Source organism: Rousettus aegyptiacus, unplaced genomic scaffold (assembly GCF_014176215.1).
Source record: "Rousettus aegyptiacus isolate mRouAeg1 unplaced genomic scaffold, mRouAeg1.p scaffold_m13_p_8, whole genome shotgun sequence".
In the NCBI taxonomy this organism is placed as follows: domain Eukaryota; kingdom Metazoa; phylum Chordata; class Mammalia; order Chiroptera; family Pteropodidae; genus Rousettus; species Rousettus aegyptiacus.
The window spans coordinates 91550335-91572664 of NW_023416311.1; the positions used below are offsets into that span (position 1 = coordinate 91550335).

At 32.8% G+C, this 22330-nt stretch overlaps 1 protein-coding gene and 2 pseudogenes across 4 annotated transcripts in view; 1 reads left to right on the forward strand and 2 right to left on the reverse strand.

Annotated features, from left to right (window-relative positions):
- Positions 1–22330, reverse strand: part of NIPBL (NIPBL cohesin loading factor) — a 162467-nt gene that overhangs the window by 120121 nt on the left and 20016 nt on the right. The window lies entirely within an intron of this gene.
- Positions 11125–11243, reverse strand: LOC118606980 (annotated as a pseudogene).
- On the forward strand, positions 17631–17784 carry LOC118607156 (annotated as a pseudogene).

Sequence of the window (22330 nt, forward strand, 5' to 3'; positions counted from 1 at the left end):
AGGAGTGATATCTGAGTATGTGAGGAAGTGAGACCCTAGTGAACAGGTGGAAGGACTGGCTTTAGGAACCTGGACAATTCATCTATAGTAACAGAAGGGTAAGTACAGTATCTACTGTATCTATAGGTAAAGAGATTGGTGGGTAGATAGGTAAATATATGCAATGCCAGGTACTTGGGAAAACTCTCTTCTAATTGCTTCAATATTCTACTGTTATAGGAAGTTCATCAACTAAAATTAAAGATGAAAAAGGAGATGCTGGAGGTTTTGAGGAGAGGGGAGAAAATATGAACAGTCATCTAGGAAAGGGGAGCATTAAAAAAAAAAAAAGATCAAATAAGTGTGGTACAACTGCGGGGAGCATTAAGAGAGTACACTGTCATTATTTTAAGGTGAGACCAGTCATGACAGTATTATTATTTTTCTCCAGTCCCACTCAACTGCAAGATTTAACCATGGCTACAGTTTTGCCAAGATGAACAGGGGAAAAGGAACTGAAGTTCTATGCAAGGAAATGATTATGACTCACTTTTGACTATAAGGTGAAAGGAGAGAATAGAAATAACGGGATGAAGAAATCAGTATTACAACATTCCATACGTGTTGTAAATAAATTATTCTTTCCTGCAACAATTGAATCCTCTGGCTTCTGTAACTCTGTTCTCTTGTACCTTACTGATTGACTCTTCACTGATTCCACTTTCTCCAATGGTTTATTATATTACATCATTTCTCAAGTCTAACTACTTGGCCCTGTGTATACTTCCTCCAAAATTCATTTATTTTCATGGCTTCTAAAGATCTGTATGGCTTCATTAAGTGAGAATTCATTCACGAGGCTTGGCTAGGGCTACAAACTGTATAGTAACAATGTGTCAATATGTCTGACACTCAACAATCATTTCCCTCAAAGTGTTAGCCACTCAAATAACCTCCTGCAATCTTATAATTTCTTTCATTGTTCCCATTCATTAATAATCCAAACTCTCAGGTTATAAATTTTTTTCAAAACTCCTTTATCATCTATATTATTAGTCAATTCCTTTCCTGTTCTACTGCTCTAGTCCCAGTTTTTAAAAATCTGATAAGTACCTAGATTATTGTAATTATAAATGAACTACTAATCTTCTTTTAACTTTAGTACTTCTCTACTTTTAGCTGTCTTTCATATAAAGATGCAATGAATTTATGGTCCCTACATTTACAAAGCCTCTACTTCTTAAAATCAGATTAAATTCTCACCTGTCTAGGACCAAAACCCAGAAATAAAAAATATCCCTACTATTATCTGATCAGATGTCAGCCAACAATTGGTGAATAAATTCCGAATAACTATGCAAATGTATCAAATTAAAAATTACAATTCCTATAAACAGTTCTGACCAAATAGAATCACAGAATTTTAGAGGTAGAAGAAAATTTAGTTACTAGTAGCTTAACTGTTTTACATAAAAAATAGGGATGTTGCATATTTATTATTATTCATCATAGCTCCAAACTGAAAATGATTGAAAAGTATTTCAACTAGTGAAAGAATAAACAAAATATGGTATTATCAGTATTATGAATTAACATTCAGCAATAAAAAAGAACAAAACGCACATATATGCTATGCCATGAATGAATCTCAAAAACAGTGTGCCTAGTGAAAGAAGCTAGATGCAAAAGACTACATGTAGTATGCTTCCTTTTAGATGTAATGTCCCCCAAAATTTATACAAACAAAAAGTAGAGCAGCAGTTTCCTGAGTCAGGCAGGGTGAGGGGTGTGGGAGTTGAGAGCTCTGACCACAAATAAGCTTGAGGGATATTATGGTAATGAGGGAAAAGCTCTCAAACTGGATTGTGTTGATGGTTGCACAACTCTATAAATTTACTAAAAAACACTTAATTGTATACTTACAATAAGTAAATTTTATATTATGTAAATTATACCTCAATAGTTGTCCAAATGCGATTAGGTATTACCTTCCTTTAGCTAGCTATAAACATTTTCCATAGTTCGATATTTTTTCTTGAAAAAGGCAGTCATACATAATAAACTTATTGTACATATTAGTCATATACTAACAATTTCTAGGGCTTTAAATACAAACACAATGAATTGGTGGTATTAATTAGCTCTAATATGCACTTGACTAAAATTTCTTGTGAGGAATAAGGAAAGCAATTATATAATTTAAGCAAGCTCATACACTGTCACCTGCATGTAGTTAAAGACTCTTTCACTTACCCTAGGATTGCAGTTATATTCAATATATTACCTTGTTTTGAATAGAATCACTGATATACAAGAGGAGGAAAGCAACTTATAAATAATCTAGTCCAATCTCTTTGTTTTACATGAGAAGAAGCAAAGAGATGAAATGACATATTCAAGAGCACACTTTCAAAGTTAACTGCAAAGCTTCCCAGTCTTTCCCAGTCTCCCAACTTTCCTGCTCTTTCTATGCATTGACTACGATTTTGTTGAAAGAAAAAAATGGTGAAAGATTATTAAAAATAATAACGGGAAATACTCAGGCAACAGCTAAGTAGATGATTACTTTTTCATCCTGTGAACAAATCTCTTGTAACCCCAAATTGTTGGTTCCTTTTATATTCTACAAAAAGAGAAGGAAACTTTAGAGCCTTTTACACATTTATTATCTCATTTGGTACTCAAAACATCCTCATAGTTGGGAGAAACTGAGGTTCAAAATAATCAACTTGCCGTATCTTGGACACTCCCAGTTCCACCTTACTGCATCTTTTCCAGTACACATATGCCAATTTGGAAACCACTATTCTAGGTACCACTGTGTTTTTCCAGAATTCAATAAAATTTTCAAATTTCATTCTGTTCTTGACACTTTACCCTCATTTAAAAGCTTTAATTACTGTATTTCTAATCTCGCTGATTCCTCTATTTAAGCTGCATTTTTCTATTTTCACTCTTCTATTTCTAGGCTCTTGAAATTGGAAATATATCCACTTAAAATCTCTAACAGTCCACCAATAAAGCTAGACATTCTTACTTAAAATCAGGGTTTTTAAATGACTATGAAGAAACTGTACAAAGAATTGAAAACTGTAATGTTTCTGACAAGACCAAATGTTTTCTATCAACAGGTTTACAGTGCTTAGGCATGGGGAAAAAAACCTGTATAAGGAAAAAGGAGATATTTCCATAATACTAACATTGGCTTTTTAATTAAAGGAGCAAATCATCTCTGAACTTCATAGAAAGTTTAAAATCTGTGTTTGAGATAAATAAAAATCATTGACACAACTGTTGATCAGTGTGATATAAAACCAGGAAGGTAGCAATCAAGTTGCAGTACATGCTACATTAGAATTCAATAACTCTATAATATGCTTCATTAGAAGTGTGCTGTAAAATATTTCTATCTAACTTAAAATGCTTAAATATATCTGGCTTTGGATTACCTTTTACCAATATGAAGTGCAATTCAATATACAGTAAAATCATGCTTCTCTAATTCAGCTTTTGCTGTCCAATTCCTTCCAGATGTTAGAATCTTTCTCCTACCTAATCAAATTTGCTCTTACAAACTGATGTATAGTCACTTGATTGTAAATTAGTTTTCCTAAATTGTTTAATTTAAGATTCCCCCTTCCCAACCAATTAGAATCCTTTTGGGCTGGCACTGCCCCTATTAAGAATGCATGTTCTAAAATATCTTTCACAAAACTTTGTTATAAAGTTACAGGGATGAATTTTTGTAAAAACTTGACAAAATGAAATAAAGCATATGTTTCTATTGCCCAAGAGAGTCTATCCTCCTGAATGAATTCCTGTAGTAGTTTTAAAACATGAAAGAGAAAAAAGCAAAGCTGAAAAGAACTGGAGTTGGTCAGGATAGAGATCCAAAAAAAATTGGAAACTGCAAAGGACTGAGTGATCATAGTAATCACCTGGTCTAACTTGACACAGAATTTGACTCTAAACTCTTGTAGACTTGGAAAACTCAAGACAACTATAGTAAAAAAAAAAAAAAAAAAAAAAAAAAAAGGAAGAAAGGAAGTTGGGGAAAAAAGAAGAAAAGAAAAGAAAGGGAAAGTAGGGAGGGGAAGGAAGAAGGAAGGTAGGGAAGAAAAGAGGAAAGAAGAATGGAAAAAGAAAGAATGCAAGACACTGCTGGGAAGTTCTTAAAAACCAAAACCATCAATTTTTAGATTGCCTCTTCCTAACTGGTCTAACCAGCAGTTTCCAACTTTATTATTTGTTTGTATTATAGTTATCTCCACAGTAGACAGGAACTAGCATTGTTAACAATGTAGTTTTAATCTATTCCTGATAATTTTTATTTGGGTTATTACTATATATACAGTTACTTATCAGACATCTCCACAGATCTTCATTGGCAACTCCAATTACAACAGTGCCAAAGTGATCACCCTGGTCTACTTTATCTTTAAATCTGAGTTTTTCTTCTAAAACTGATTTGTCTGTGTAATCTCATGCTACCTCTATATGAATGTGTACTTCTATTTTTGCATTGACACCACATTGTAATTATTTATGAAATCTGTTAAGTTATGAACTGCTTGATAGCACAGATATTATCATTTATCTCTATATTTCCAGTGCTTATCACAATACGCCAGTTTTACATACTGAATTTTATGCTTAACTGTTGGCCTGCTAAGCACTTCATTGTATATATAAAATGCACAACCAAACTGACTTCAAAAAAGATTTTTCTAATCTTCTATCAATATAGAATTATCTAATCAAATCAAGAGCTCTTTTTTCCTTGTGTTATCTAAGCAATGCTTAGAGCTCCTAATGCCTTAAGTATATAGATGAACTCATTAGAGTAGGGGTTGCAAACTCAAACACACAGTGACCATGAAGTCATTCTAAAAAATTAAAACAAAGATAGATATATAAAATAAGGAAGCGACAATTTGGAAACTGAATGCCAAAGCAGCAGCTCTACTTGATTGTAGCCACTGGGAATTCAGGTCATGTGGCCAGATCTTTAAGTGCTCAAGAGAGGCTAGGTATCAACCGTTCTTCCTCCTCCTCTTTTTTTCCCCTTCTCCGTTTTTTTAAATATGCGCTCCTGTATTAAATCTTGGCCACTTTCATTCTTTCATTCATCCATTCATTTTTAAACACTGTATGGGCCAAGGAAAGCATCTGCAGGATAGATTTGGCCCATAGGACATCAGCTTATGACCCCTAAAAAGTACGTAACCTTTTCGACTGATAATGACAAATCATTTGGTTTGGTTCAAAGAATCTGAACATTGCTTTGGTTTTTAAATTTATTTATTGTCTCCTTCCTCAGGCTCATACATAGCCATACAATTCTTTCGCTCTTTCAATATGATGCAACCCTATTGGCTTTCTTTTAGTTCCAGAAAGTCTTCTTCCTGCTTCATTGGCTTTATAAATAAACCTTCAGCTTGAAAAGCTATCCACTTCCTCAATCCCTTCCCCTATCCTTCATGCTGTTTAATTCCTACTCTGGGAAGCATTCATGATCTCACCAAGACTAGATTATGTCCTCTGTTAAACATATTTTCAAGTACTGTGCTTTTCCCCAAAAGCACTTGTCAAAACTATAATGAAATAAACCATTTTTGTAACTAGTTGTTTTATAATTCCTTCCTTCTCTGAGCACCGAGTCCTAAGAAAGAGGGCAGAAAATGGGCATATCTTGTATATTACTGTATTCTGATCAAGCATGGCATGTGACAGATATTGGTAAGTGTTTGATAAAGGAAGGAATAAAGGGTTATTTTTTACCAGCATATAAAAAGAAATGAAATTAAGTAAAAGTTAGCAAAATCTGAACTTTTGCCCTTAAATCAAAAGAGAGATTTTCACTTTAAAAAAAGTACATTCTTTATCTGAACTTTGTATGTATCTCTTAATTGAGCTTGTTAACTACTCTATTCAATACTTCTAATCTTCCTATTGTGTCTACTAGATCCGTCTAGTACTGTAAAAGGGTATATTAATCTCTATACACACAACAAAGACAGATGCACACACTATATATAATTGCATTTTGTCAAGCTGTCTTTACATTTCATTTTTTTTGGCTTTATATATTTAGCTAGTTGCTGGGTTTATAAAAGTTTTTGCTTGTTACATTTTCTTGACAAACTTTCCTTATATTTATCCATTTGCCCAATGCCTCTCTGTATCTGATGATTTAGTATTTTAAGTACGATCCCGTCTGGCATTAATACTGTCATTCCTGTGTTCTTTTTAAACTTTCTTTTATACCCTTAGCCTAACTCATTATTTTCATCTCCTCAAACACTTTATTTTACTTTCCCTTGGTGATTTTCCTGTCTCAAGGATTTTAAACATCATATATGCTGGTGAGGATGCGGAACAATAGGAACTCTTACTCATTGCCAGTGGGAATACAAAACAGTACAGACATGTTGAAAGACAGTTCGGTAACTTCTTACAAAACTAAACAAACTCTTACTATATGATCTGGCAATCACACTCCTTGGTATTTATCCCCAAAAGCTGAAAACTTATGTCCACACAAAAAACCTGCACACGATGTTTATAGGAACTTTATCCATAATTGCCAAAACTCGGAAGCAAACAAGATGTCTTCCCATAAGCAAATGGTTAAACTGTGGTATATCCAGACAATGAAATATTTATTTAGCACTAAAAAGAAATGAACTATCAAAGCTATGGAAAGACACAGAGGTACCTTAAATGCATATTATGAAGTGAAAGAAGCCAATTTGAAAAGGCTACATAAGGTAGGATTCCAAATATAAGACATTCTGGAAAAGGCAAAATTGTGCAGTAAATAAAAAAGGTCAGTGGTTGCCAGGGGTGGAAAGAGCGGGGAAGAGATGAATAGACAAAGCACAGAAAAATTTTAGGGCAGTGAAAATACTCTGGTACTATAATGTGTGTGAATCATCATACATTTGTTTAGAATGTACAATCCATTCACTGTATACCACCAAGAGTGAACCCTAAGGTAAACTATGGACTTTGGGTGATTATGATGTGTCTACATAGGTTCATCCCTGGTAAAAACTGTACTATTCTGGGGAATGCTTTTGATAACAGGGAGGCAATTCATGTATGTGTGTGTTGGGGGGGGGGGGGGAAGGTATATGGCAAATCTTTGTACCTTCATCTCGATTTTGTTGTAAACCTAAAACTGCTCTATGAAAGAGCTTTTAAGAGATTGCTTGATTTAACGACCAAATATGGGATTTAAAACTGACTTCTTCATCAGTGAATGTGTGAGGATCAAGACCAAAGAATACAATATAATACATATAAAGTCAATTAACTCTTTTGAGGTTATTTTCTTTATTTACAAAATAGAGATAATTCCCACAATCTTATACGGTCACTGAGGATTAGACATGAGGTACACAAAACACCTTGCACTATGGTATGGTGGTAGACAGCAGTTCAGTAAGAACAGCTTTAACACTGTTACTATTATTATTAGAAAAAAGTAAAAAAAATATATAAGACCTATAACAGCAATAAAATGATAAAGAAAGGTAATAAGGCAACCAAATTAATTTAATTTTAATCTAAAAAATCAACTCTTTTTGGCAAAACTTAGTACTAAAAAGTCAGCAAAGATACATTTCACAAGTATTAAAAGGTGGTAAGGTGTTTGTGGAATGAGTCAAAGGAATTAAATCATGTGAGATGTTTATTCTCATAAGAAGGTAAGGCTAAGGAGATGAGGAAGCTACTGAAGTAACTAAATCATCAACGAATTAGATTTAGAAATGAGTATGAGAACGAGGAGACAATACTCATAAATTATACCTACCAAAATAAGCAAAGCAGGAGATTAAAATGAATTTATAACCTAGAAGTCTGAGAGGCAGAGTATGGAATACTGTGTTCCTGGTCCATTTGGACAGAATAAAAAAAAAAAAAAACGTAGGAAATCTAAGTAGAATATAGGAAAATGAACAGATGACAGGAAACGAAAGTTACGTAGGATGTTATATACTCTGTTAGCTCAACCTTAAGTAGACATAGCCTTTAAACAATATCGAATACTGGCAAGAACACAGGTTTTAAATTCTACCGCTTATAAGAGGACAAGCTTGGGTGATTTTTATTTAATCTCTTTAAAGGTATCCTCAAATATAAAGTGAGGATAATAGTACCTGACCCAATTAAAAATTAAATGAGATAATGTGTGTAAAATAAACATGGAAGACAATAAATAACCATTATTAACAGGCTTGATACATCATGATACAGTAGAAAAGTGTTTTAAAATATTAATATCAATCAATATTATTAGTAAATAGCACCATCCAAGGAATACCTTCTAGATGCTAGGCATTTGCTAATTTATTTTATATAAATGTTAATCTTCGCTAGATTCTTACCAGATAGATATTAACCTAAATAACTGTTTAATACCTCTATGGAACATTTTCCTGTAAAAAAAATGTAATTATTGTCTCAACTTGGTGATATTAAGAATATAAAACATGAAATTACATAAAGATACTGGTATACTGAAGTAAGCATTCAAAAAAAAATGCCTTTGGCAGAAGACCCGGGGAAATATCATAGAAAACTGAAGCAAAATGAAAACATCTGGGGTGGGGAATGGGAAATGAAAACTTTGTAAGGGAATATGAGAGATGAGAGTCTAGAAAAAAATCTATTTCATGTATCAGCTAGACTGAAGACTTTCTGTTATTGTTAATAACGGTGTTATGTACATTACTAGATGCTTTATATTTATGTTACCATTTAATTTTCATAGCAATCTTGCAACACAGGTTTATTTATCCATCAAGAATTTATTGATTTGGACATGAGCACACAACAGAGTATACAGATGTTGCATTATAAAGTTGTACACTTGAAATTTATATAATGTTATTAACCAATGTTACTCCAATAACTTTAATTTAAAAGACTGAGTACCTACCAAGTGCCAGACATTGTGAATACAACTGTATACAAGACAACAGCGTTCCTATCTTAACCAGCTTATAGGTTATTACAGAAAGTGGACCTCTTTCAAAGAGGTTAAGCAATGTGCCTAAATTTACATAGCTAATAAGGAACAGAGTGAAGATACGGACTCAAATCTAAAACCCATGCTCTTAATCACTATACTTATTGCCTCAACACAATTAAAAAAATAAATCCTATAATGCTGACAAACTAAAACTATATGAAATTATATACCATCTCCTCAAGAAACATAAAAAACAATCACTTTACTTAAATGTTTATCAAAAATTTATAAATAATTTTATTAAATTTTACTTCAATAATATTCTGTGCTAACTGCAAATGTAATATTTAAAAGATTAAAAACCTGAATATTTGTTCAGGAGAAAAATAGCTGTTACCCAAAGTTAACAGCTATATTCATAGAGTTCCATATTATCTGATCTAGTTTTATTAATCACTCAGGCAATCATATTACAAATCTTCAGCTAAAGATGAAACAATAATGGATCTTTGTGGAAAGCAAAAATGTGAGCAAATTAAAACGATGCCACCTATAGGACAATTAGTAGAATGCAGACAACCAACTTGGAACTTGGAAACATAATTGTTAATAACCTTCATTAGAAGTTTATAGAACAGAAATTAATCATAAATAAAAACACTCAAAACTGGATCTTACTCTACACATTATAAAACTAAAAACTGACTGGATTAAATTTGTAAGTCTTCTTATGTACTACTATATTTGAAGTTTCTACAAATAGTAGTGAACACTTTCACACATACCAATTGGTATTAGCTGGGTCTTATCATTTATTAATATATAGCCTCTTATATTCAAGCCAAACAGTTGGTATCCAATACAAACTTTACCCAGAAAGCAGGAACAAGTTAAGACTAAATTAGGTTACAAGTAATTTTTCATGACATGCATATGTAAAATGCATATCCAAAGCTTCTCTTGGATATGCATTTTACAAGTATTTATCAGAATATCTAAGTTGTAAGGTAATATAAACAATAATGTATGTTTAAGGTCACAGAAAAGAAATATGAAAGTGAGAAGTTCATCATTTTCTGAAAAGGATCGTGACAAGTAGCTTTTAATAAGAACTATTTACCATTAAAAAAAATTAAAGATTATCTTAGTTACTAAATTTAGAGGTATGAAGAAATATAATCCCCTCAACTTACTTATGAAGGGGGGGGGGGCATAAAATTTCTATCTCAAAGAATGGCATCAGTGGCCCACAGAAACCACCTTTAACTGGTACAATTACAAATCCTTTTAAAATGTACTTATCTTTAACTCTGTCTATAGAGATATCACTGGAAAGTACCACATTCAAAAGTGGTAGAAAATCTGTAGTTCAAATCTACAAACACAGTGCCTGTTCTATCATCACTCACACTATAAAATCCCCTTTTATCAAAGGTAAGGAAAGGTAAACCAATTTCAAAAGGTTTGCTTTTTGACATTGCATCTTCTCAACAAAATTGTCATTGTACATAAAATTATCAAGCTGAGGCATAACAACCCTATCAGATAAATCAGCTAATATATATATATGTAAACTGAACCTCAGAGAGGCATTACCTAACTTCATAAAATAATGAAATAGGAAAGTTAAATCCAAGACTTTCTGGAATAAAACCTAATATAAAGTTTACATTACTGTGTAGTAATACACCAAATATCACAGTCGAAAGTCCAGAGTGAACCCAGAGAACTTAGAAGTGTGCTTGATACTTCCCACAGTTTATACTAGGTTAAAAGTATAATACTCGCTAATGGCCAAAGGAAAATCAAACTCAAGTTTGGTTTCACACATAGCTCTCAAGGATTCAAAAATTTCTAAGACTGTACACACAAATTGGGTAACCCCAAAATAAGATTTAACCTGTACTATAAATAGCATGATTTTCCTTATTCAAAAATCAAACTAAGTTTAAGAAATGGGTCAAAATCCAAGGTAATTATATAAAAAACAAGGGGATAGAAACTGGTAACATACTTAAAGAACCATATTGAGAAAAACATTCTATTTCAACAATAAAAGTGCAATCATTTGTTTCCCTTTATTAATTAAAATTTATCAAAAACATAAGATTAAACAAAAAGTTTTTAAGCAGTAATCAATTCTGTACTGGTCATATTCATTTTAACGCCTACAGCACCTGGTCTTCCTAGGTGGTCTCCCATTCAAGTACTAACCAGGCCTGGCCCTGCTTAGCTTCCGAGATCAGATGAGATAGCCCATGTTCAGAGTGGCATGGTCGTAGCTGGTCATAATCATTTTAGAAAGTTGGCATTTTCATTAAAGTAGCTTTTTCTTTGCTGAACACAATCATAAAATGAGTCCATTTAAATAGCCACTAATAGTAAAGAACATAATACAAGTCATGTACCATGTAATGATGGGTGCTGTGTTCTGAGAAATGCATCATTATGTGAGCATCACAGAGTGTACTTAACACATACCTAAATGATATAGCCTACTACACACCTAAGCTCTAATGGTAAATCACCATAGCATATGCAAAATGTCATTAACCGAGATGTTATGCAGCACACAGCTGTGTGCTGTGTCCATTTTTTGAAATAGATATGAAACAGTCTTGTAATTACCATTTGAGAACAGTTTCTTGCTCTACATTAATGTGTTCTTTATCGTAAAAAAGAGTATCAGTCAATAGTTTCTCAAGTTACGCCAAATGAAAAATTAAAGCATCAACTCTAAAGTTATACAGTCAAATGTAAAAAGTTGAGAATCGCAAGTGTCCTAAAACAATTTGCTCACTACTCGTTCAAGGTCTACTTGTATGATTTCACCATATCTGAGTATCATCTGTGTACCATTATTTATTTAACGTTTTCCTTTAAAATGGCTATTTGTTGCAATGCGTGGACAAATTGATAAAATGCTTATAACAACTGTTTCTGAAGTGACACAAACTTAAATGCCCTTCAAGTTCTGCCATTATTGATTTATGCCTTCTTAGTCTTTGAAAACATTTGCATCTGTGCCATTTGAGGTTTTTCTTTAACTTCTCCTTTCCCCCATGAAATTAGGAGTATAATATGCTTCCCTGTCACAATTCATTTTAGACTTTATAAGATAAACTAGAATACCTGAGAATAAGATTTAAAAAATAATTTTAGAAGATATCCAAGATAGTTCTGTTAATATCTGTATTTGGCTTAATAAGTACTATAGTGTTGATGGCTATAGACATTTTTTTGTGTGGTACTTAAAAATTCTATTCTTGTGAATACTGCAATGAATAAGAACCTGTATCTCAAAGTCATCAGAGACTTTTTCATCATGAATATTGTTCAATTGATATGTTAGAAATAAAGCTGAGATCTCTGCTTATGAAAACAAATGTACTTCAAATGAAAATAGCTTGTTTCCTAGGCATGTACTTGCCACAGAAAAGACTTTGCCTACTAAATCAAAAGCTCCTTTCCTAGTGCAATAAGCACTGTAAACTTCATCATAGGATATATTCAAAATCATGCTTTTCAAATAAGGGTGAAAATAAAGTTTACAGAAGCATATGGTGAGACTAGAGAAATAAAGATAATGCAAGATATAAATACATCAATGTGATTCTGACAACTGACATATGGAATGACTGCCTTTTAATCTGAAGTTATAGCTGTCTTATTTCTACTGTACCCTTTTAGTGTTAAAATGCTGCCTCCGCGACATAAAAGATGGTAACCTTATATTAAAATTTAACCGACTAATTAAATTTATTTAAAAAGCAAAATACTCTAAGAATTGTGGGACGTAACTGTGCCCATGATTTTTAGAGCTTTTAGTGAAACACTGGTATTGAATACCATGGCATTTCCAACACAAAAATGAAGGGATGGTTTTACCCTGGCCAAGTGCTTACTGGTATTACTGAAAGTTTCAGAGAAAGTTGTCAGTTTATTCCCAACTACAGTAAAAATTTAGTAAATAACTGAAAACAGGAGTCATCTTCTAACTTAACAGAAAAACAAATTCAAACACTTAAGTGAACTTGTAATAAAGAAGAAAACTTCTAGAAGACAATTATCTACATTTATTAGAAAACTTCAAATTTGAAGAAAATATACTGACAAAAGAAATTTCACTACCTTTCTTTTTCTTCAGGAAATAGGTGGTTTAGGGGAAGAAGAAAGGAAAATTACCACAAATGAAATGACAGTGACAATTCATTTGCAACAACTGAGTGCAGTCATTCTACATATATTTTTCCACTGGAGATAATGATGTGGTAAAGAAATGGATACCAGACGCATTTCCTTTTAGTGTGTGTGCTATGATGAAATATGATTTCACTGACTTATAAGCTAACAGATGGATCCTTAGGGAATCTGATACAAATACAAAGAATTTCTGTTGTGTTCAGTTAGCATCACTTCCACAAAAGATAAAGGCAGCTCTAGAGATCCTTAGGCATGTGTTAGCACAAACTACTATGTGGTAAGTTTTATATCATTCTTTTTATGTCAAAACAAAAGGTCAGAAAACATTTAAATGATAATGACGAATAGAAGTGGCTATTTTTTTAAATTTTTTTTTTTAAATCCTCTTTGGACTATAATTGAACAAAAGGTAATGAGCTAATAAACTCACGCTTGTAAGCCTTTGTGCATTCTTAATATTAAAATGTTAATTCTCTCCCATTGTACAGTTTTGATGTAGTTTCAGTTTTTTTCCCACAAGGGTATTGCCTTTTAGAACAAATCTCTCCTCAAGAATTACTGGGGGAAAAAAGACTATTGAACCTGCACTGACCTTGGAACTTCATCTAAAAGCTTTTGGCCTATAATTTACCTAATTTGATAAAAAGAAGTATGTAGGAAGAGCTGGTACAGAGATCAAGTGAGGAGTCCACTTAACTGATTTTGTCTAGATTAGAACATCCAAATATCAAATATTTGAAATGAATATGTTTGCAGTTCCTACCTAAAATTTTAATAATGAAATTAATTTTGAGCCATACTTCAGAAATAGAAATGTTACTAAAGTTTATATAGATTTAATTAATGTATACAGACATTTCAAATGTATTTAAGATAAACATTTCGGATATTTTTTTCAGAACTACATTAGAATTTATATCTCTGAGAAATGTCAAACTAAATGTCCAAGAATAAGGGAATGATTGTATACATGGTTATAACATACAAGTGGTTGATAGACAGCACTCTGAAAAACACTACCCAATGCTCTTTTAAACGTAAACAATGTAAATTTTAAAAAGAAAAAAAAAAAACTTTCTGAGGAAACCTTTTAAAAATCTCAAGAAAGTTTTAAGTTAAAATAGCATTTAAAGGTAGCCATCATTAAAATTAAAATGGCAAAGCAAAATCTCAAAACCCTATAAGCTCTCTCCACGATATACTTTATGATTGGGTGAATTACTAAACTTCTCTCAAATTCAGTTTACATTTACTATATAGATTTGAAGGTAACAAATAAAAATAGATTATGTGAGAAACAGTTAATATAAAACAAGCCACTTCTGGGCACAGAAAGTAATATATAAAATTTCCTACCGTTTAACAAGCAGAATTACAACAATGCTCACTGTCTATATGTTTAAAGACTACCTACACTCACTAATCCTTAAGATGAACTACAAAATATGACAGACATTTATTGCTCACCAAATATCCATATGCTCTCCACATGTCCCAGATTCTTATCAATAGGGTGAGGCCATGTCTGATTCTGATTAATGGGCTATGAGTGGAAGTAACGTGTGTGTCATTTCATAGATGAAATATTTAGGAGTCAATGGAAGACTCTCCAGCTTTTTCTTTTCCAGTGGTGGTCACTGTATAGGACTAATGTTCCAGATGTGCAGTTACACAATGTCAGACACCCCATCAGTCTGGCTTCTTGAGCTATGAGGTAGAGCAGATCTCTTCCCTGACAAACTGTTCAATAGGTAGTGTGAGCGAATATAAATCTTGGTTGTCGAAAGACTGCAGTGTTAACCACCCTATTCTAATACTGGGTTTATTGATAATAGATTGTAATAATTCTGGTCCACTTACTTGATTTCAAAGAGAAGAAGCCCACCCATGATAAGCCAGTTACTTTACTATCTTAACTATATCCCATAATCAATGGAGAAAAGCACAAATATGTAATAAATACAATCTTCAACTTTTAATATGCAACCATACTAAGTTTAAGAAACTACACTTTTATAAAAACACATTTCACATAACTAAAAAACTCTCATAATACGAACCCATATTTCTTTTATACCTTATTTTTGTTTTACCCCTTTCTCTCTAAACAGGTACACTTTTTTGTAAGCTAAACCACTTGAGTTAGTTACATGACACTTAAAGAAAAAGGACATTCTCCTGTGTAATAAATTGTCACACTTAGATTTAACATTGATACAATTATTTAATATACAGCCTATATTCAAATTTCCCCAGTTATCTCAATAATGTCCTCTAAAGAAGCAATCCAGAATCGTTCAATTAATTAAGGGTCACGCTGTATTTGGTTATCATGTCTCTTTTAGTCTTCTTTAAACCAGAACAGCTCCTTAACCTATGTTTTTAATCTTTTAAGACACCGATAATTTTTAAGAGTTAATATCAATTATTTTGCAGTCTTCCTCACTTTGAATTGCTTTTTTCCCTTGTGATTAGATTTAGGTTAAAAGAGATTGTGTTTTTAGAATAAAAAAAAAATTATAGAAAGTGAACCATAACAAATCTTGGCTAGTAGGATATGACAGAAATCACTGAAAAAGGAATAGATTTTAAAAAATCTACAGTATATACTCTCCAGGGCAAATATTAACCACTCTAACTTTGGACCTGCATGCTGATGACTGTCAGTCCTGACCCTTCCTAAACTGCTCTCCTGAGGCTTATATAACCAACCAACTGCTGGACATCTTCAACGGGCTGTCCTACAGACAATTCAAATTTAACATGCTCAAACTCATTTCAGCCACAAAAATGAATGCTACTCTTTTCTCTCATGTTCCTTCTCAAATTTAAGTATCAGCACTTCAGTCTCTAAAGCCTAGCCAAGATGCTTCCCTCTGCCTTACCCACATCAAATAAGAACAAAAAAGACACCAATGTAATCTGTATTTCTTAAATCTGTTTTCTTCTATCCTATGATACTGCCACTGTTCTAGAATTTTAGAATGTTTTTTCCTAGACTCTTGCAATAGCCTAATTGGTCCCATCTTCCAGTTTTACCATCTCTAAATATAGCTTCCTCACTGTATGAGACTAATGTATTTAAAACATAAATGTGATCAAATAATTCACCTCTTAAAATCTTTCAATAGTTCCTCTTCAAGAACAGAATAAAGTTCAAACTCAGTATTGCATATAAGGATTTACAAAGTTGATTGCCTATCTACATCTCCAATCACTTCTTAACTTGCACTTGATGCTTTTTTTCAGTTAGAGTGCTTTCCTAACGGGACATCATCTTTATAATTTTTGCCTTTTTCCTTGGTGGCAAAAGACATTCCAAGGAGGTAGAAGAACAATGACATCTGAAGTTAATTAACTTTTTTATGTAAATTTAACAATAGTTTGATCAGGAAATATTTGCTTAGCCTCTACATTGTGTGCAAGGCATTTCATTAAGTACTGTGAGAAACACAAGTTACATGTATTCCACTCTAGAAAGAGTTTCCAGTAGAATGCAATTTTTTTTTTTAAGCAAACATAATTACAAGTAGGCAGAAAAGTACAAGGGCCACAAACAAGATCCAAGAAAGTTCAGAGGAGGGAGAAATTAAACATTTTTATTGGGGTATACTCTCCATGGCTATAAGTACATAACACAGAACTACTTTTGTAAGCACATTTAAGATAATAGTACTAATCTTGACTATCAATGTGCTCAGAAGGCATTGCTTAGCATGGAAATGGAATTAGCTGAAGCTGAAAGGAGACTAGTTTCACAGCTTACTTTCTGTAATTATCCAAGCATATAGTAATGAGGATATGAACTATGATAAAAATAATAACGACAAAGGAATATATGGGAAAGATGTTTTACAGGTGAACTGAAGACGACATGGGAAGAAAGAGTCAAAATATAACAAATTTTGAGCATAGGGTATCCGTGATGATAGCGCTGCTTATTGCCCCATTAGTTACTAGATCTTTTACAAAGTCTTTTTGGGTAGAGATTCAAGAGGAAAGCTTTTCTATTAAGTGCAATTGGGCTATCTAAAGAAGGAAATGAAAGTGAATAATGGGGGAACCAACTGTGTGCTAGAAGAACAAAGAAAGTATTATTGTCTCTTTCTCAATGTTTGAAAATCTTGGTTCTACTTTTTGTTTAAACAATAAAAAAACACAGTCTATGTCTCACACATACACGCATGCGCACACATTTTAATTGCAAAACTAGAATCATACTAATCATACTGCTCTAACTTGCCTTTTTTTCCTTTAATGATATAGTTTGTTAACTCAACCAGTCTACTGAGCCCTACTTCCTTAAAAAAAAAAAAAAAAGTACAGTATATATCATAAACTATTTAATCACTATTTATATTTACTTAGGTAGGTGGGTTTTTTGGTTGTTGTTTTTTTTAACTTCTTTTTATTTATAGTTTGCTATTACCAATAATACTGCAAATGCACATCCTAATGTGAGTTTTCTAGCCTTGTGCAGTGGCAATATCGTAGCCAATGAGGTTTACCTCAGGCATGATTATTGCTAATTCAAACTAAAATGTGCGTTTTTATGTTCTCCAAGGTTTCTATAGGCTAGATTCTTTGAAGTGGGGTTAATGAGAAATAGGCATGTGCATTCTAAATTTTAATTGACAGAGTAGTGCAAAATTATCCACCAAAAATGTAGCAAGTCCTCTCCTGTATTTCTCTAAGCCATCAATTGTTGGAATGAAAAAAGACTCAAATTCCTCCCATTTGTTTTCCTAATACACTGAACCCTAATCCTTATCATTCACATCCACTGTGAAGTTGCAATCTAAACACTATAACATGAAATTAACAACAAAAGAAGAAAATCTATTTATATTTTTAAAAGAGCTGCATTCTAACTAAACCAATGCATTCTTAATGGAAGGTGGTACTCACTCATCAACCCACAGATAACTGTCAGGGCATTTTTGATTAGTAACACTTGAAGGCTGCAACTTGCAGTAGTGAGTAGGATGCTAAACCACTGAACAGTCCAGCACAATGAGTGTCTTGCCCAAAATGCCAACAGTATTCATCCACCTTTGGTTGGGAAATACAGAACTAGACAACTGAGGTATGCTGCTCAGGTTCAGTTTTAAGAAGTCTGGAAAGGGAGTCAACAAGGTTGAAGTGGGGACACAGTAATAATTTCAGAGTGAGATACATATTAAATAACAGCTCTGTGAAGTATTTGCAATAGTACGTATTTCTTTTCCTTTATCTCTTTCCTTAGGTAAGGCTTCAAGTTTCTAAAAAACCTGTATCTATTTACTTCTGAATTTCTCTGCTTAAACTTTTTACTATTGTGGCTTACTGGTACAGTAAGCTCTCCAAGATTTAATGCACATGTTTGGCGATGGCTATATTATTTTTGATGCGACGTTGGAGACTAAAAAGAAGCTGAAACCAGAACTTATTTTTTTGAAAGATATCCACATTTCTTCAGATATTTCTGAAGTAATATATTTAATATCTTTCTATTTCTTAAATTGTAATTTCCTTATGGTTCTAATTCTATGTTCCCTATACGGTACCTAGACAACAATTGTACTACATAGCAGGTCAGCTTAATAAATGTTAAATAAAAGCTTGGCTTAATACTAGAAAATTTAAAAGCAAATCTCAACGAAGACTGGTTTCTGATTTAGAAAACTTCTATAGAACACAGTTGGAAGAAGGCCAAAAACAAAAACTACACATCCAGAACATATAAATGAGGTTCATTTACCCAACAGAGGGCTATCAGATGTAAAGTTAATTTAGACACAACTGATTTTCTTTTAGTTGAAAAGACAGTCTGTAAGAGTAAAGAATTTTTAGGCAAATAAAAAAGCATTCTGTAATCTCATCCCCTTACACCAAAATAAGGACTTCTATTTCAAAAAATTCTCCTTTAGCATGTAAACATTTTACATAGTAGCTGTTGAAGTATGTATAATATTTTTGTATTGTATTGCAATATTAATCTGCCTCTGCGTTAATCATATTGCGTTTCAAAAGGTTGCATCATGCCACCATGAATGTATTGGTTTTGCTGTGCCTCGTCAGCATTGGATATTAGCTCTAAAACATTTCTTTTGGAGAAAAGTAGGTACCCTCTTGGCTACATGTAACATATCTTACCAAAGTTGTGTCAGATTTAAAAAATATTTTTTCAACTGTTCATTTACAATTTGTACTTTCATTTGTGTAAATTATTCTTTGCCCATCTTTCTATTGAAATCTTGATGATTTTCATATTAATTGTCAAGTTATTCAGTTATTACCTTTCATGCTTGTTCTTCAGCAGTGTTTTTGAGAATTCTAAGGCTTTTTTCCTAATCATAAAGGTAATATTGCACATTATAAATATTTTAGATGGCAGATCAAAGAAGTACCTATAATCCTTTCTCCCTAATGTAACTACAATATGTTTGGGCATGTTTTCTTATGGTCTTTTCTGAGCAAATGTATTTCACTTTCAGTCACATTGCTCCCACAATATTTTGTTTTACCTATCGTGGGAGAATGTGTATTTCAGAAAACACTTCTGAAAGCTTTAACTTTCACATGGAGTCTTACACAAAGCTATAATTATTATTTAATTTCAGGTAGCTACTAATTTTATTTTTCTTATCACTTACCTGAGTTTTTTTGTAATCAACACGTATTACACTTTGCAGGAGTGTCACGAGGATTAAAAGAGAAAAAGTATAACTAACAAAATCTCCTGCAATTATGAGACCAAGAGTAGAATACAGTTCTTTTTGAATAAAGACATCACAACAACTAAAGTTTATCTAGGAAACTTAGTATTCTAAAACCTTGCTACTTTAAGCATGGAACACAGATCAGGAGTATCACTCCACCTAGGAGTTTGTTAGAAATGCAGACTCTCAGACCCTACTCCAAATCTTCTGAATCACACTGCACTAAAAAAGGTGCTCAGTGAGCAGTTCACAGCAGTGCTTCTTAAACTTGGCTACATATATGAAATCACCTGGAAAACGTAAACGAGTTCATATAAACCTTGGGTGCAATCCCTGGAAATACTGATTTCACTGTTAGGAGTAAAGGCTGGGAATCAAGACTTTAAAAGTCACCCTCCAGATGATTTTAATGTGTAACAAAGTTTGAAAACCATAGCTTCAGAATGCAGACAGGCGGAACTGACATTGCACCAGTCACCGCCTTTGCAAAGAAACACACCACAGCATTTTTAGCACTACTTTAAAACTTATTCATGATTCTTGAATCAATTTTCCCACACTAAGACAGTACTTACAAAGCTATCATTCCTTCAAAGAACAGGAAGGTTAAGGTTCTAGAAAATATTCAAAATCTAGCATTCTTCAATTTTATGCCCTTTTCACCTATAATCAGATTTAGAAATCACTAAGTATTAACTGTACTTTCTACTGAAGATTTAGTGAGAAAGATAACTACATTCTGACAAAATAAAAACTCAGGTTACAACGAAGTCAATTAATTGTTTTATTTGATCAATGTAGGTAGCTAATTTCAAGGAAATTTTTAGGGAGAAAGTCAATACCTGGTGATCAAATTTTTACCTCACTTCCTTTTGCAAACCAACAATTTTAAGCTACTAACAATATGTAAAACAAAATTCAGTTAATAGAAATAATTTTTTTTTAAAGAAAGGAAGGAGGAAAAAAAGGGTCTGAAACTATATTAAAAGATTAACTAGAAGACCTATAGGCTTCAGCTTCTAAGATTATTTTAAGACCACTAATGAAGTTATATGATCTTGTAGTGTATAATGGGCATTCGTCACTTAAGCTCTGAATCACTTTACCAGTGTAAACAGATTTCTCACTGGAACAAAACCTGGAACTAAATGGAGCAGGATCAGGTAGAACCTTGGTTCCTTGATATCTTACTTTGCCAAAGAAGTAATTTACTGAATAACTTTTTAAGTTGTTAGTGGAGATAGAATCAGAGTGGATAGCACACTGAAAACTTTGCAGCCAATAAGACTTATTTTCATTGATTCATTCAATGAACACAGGCAGAAATAATTTTTTAAAAGCTAATGCATTAGTAGTTTGACAGAAAAAGCCTTAATAAAAAGACTAATAAAGGCAACACAATGATTTTAACAAGATGAAGAATTATGTAATCACCTTCCAAGATTATGCCTAACATAAAATACATTCTTGTTAGATTTAGTGCTAAGAGTCACAAAATATTAGTATCACTTGTCATTATTTAAAATTGTTTGGGAGATCTAAAAATGCAGTTCCTTTAATATATTTCCTGAATATTTAATTTGCAGAGGTAGACTGACAGTAGCATTTATTTTAGGTTTGCCGTTTCATTCATTTACCTATCATGACATACTATAAATTAATGTAGCTATTGTAGGTTAATATGTTTTAACATAAGGTAAGGCATGACTGTTTTCCCCTCACCATTAATTGGTTTCAAATTCTTTTTGAAAAATTACATTATTTCAAGTTTCTCCAACATCTTAGTGAAATTTTGATTGACAATATATTAAACCAATAAATAATTTACAAGTAGACATATTCAAAATAGTTTATTTGCCCTCAAGGGGCTCCTAGTACTTATGCCCTTGTATAGTCCCTTCCTCCTGAGTGTGGGATGGAGCTAGGTGACCTGTTTCTAACCAACAGAACACAGCAAAAGTGATGGCATTTCACTTCTGAACTTCTGAGGTTATTGCTTCTGTCAATAGTACCCTCTCTTACTCTAAGAGAAATTAGGGGCCATGTTGGGCACTGCGCTATAGTGAAGTCTATATGACAAGGAACTTAAGTCTCTAGCCAATAACCAGTGAGAGCCTGTAGTCCGCCAACAGCAAAGTGAGTAAGCTTGGAAGCAAATCCTTTGCTAGTTGACTGCAGCGCTCACTGATACCTTTGACTGTAGAAAGACTGTACCCTGGTGAGACATCCAGAGTTTAGCAAGCACCAAACTAAGGTGTACCCAAATTCCTGGCCCACAGGAACTTATGAGATAAAAATGTTTACTGTTTTAAGCTGCTAAATCTTAAAGTAACTAGTTATATACCAATAGATAACTACTACAGTTTTTGTATTAGGAATCATTTAATTTATAGTTCCCTCTTATCCGCAGGGAAAACGTTCCAAGACCCCCAGTAGATGCCTGAAACTGCAGATAGTAACCAAACCG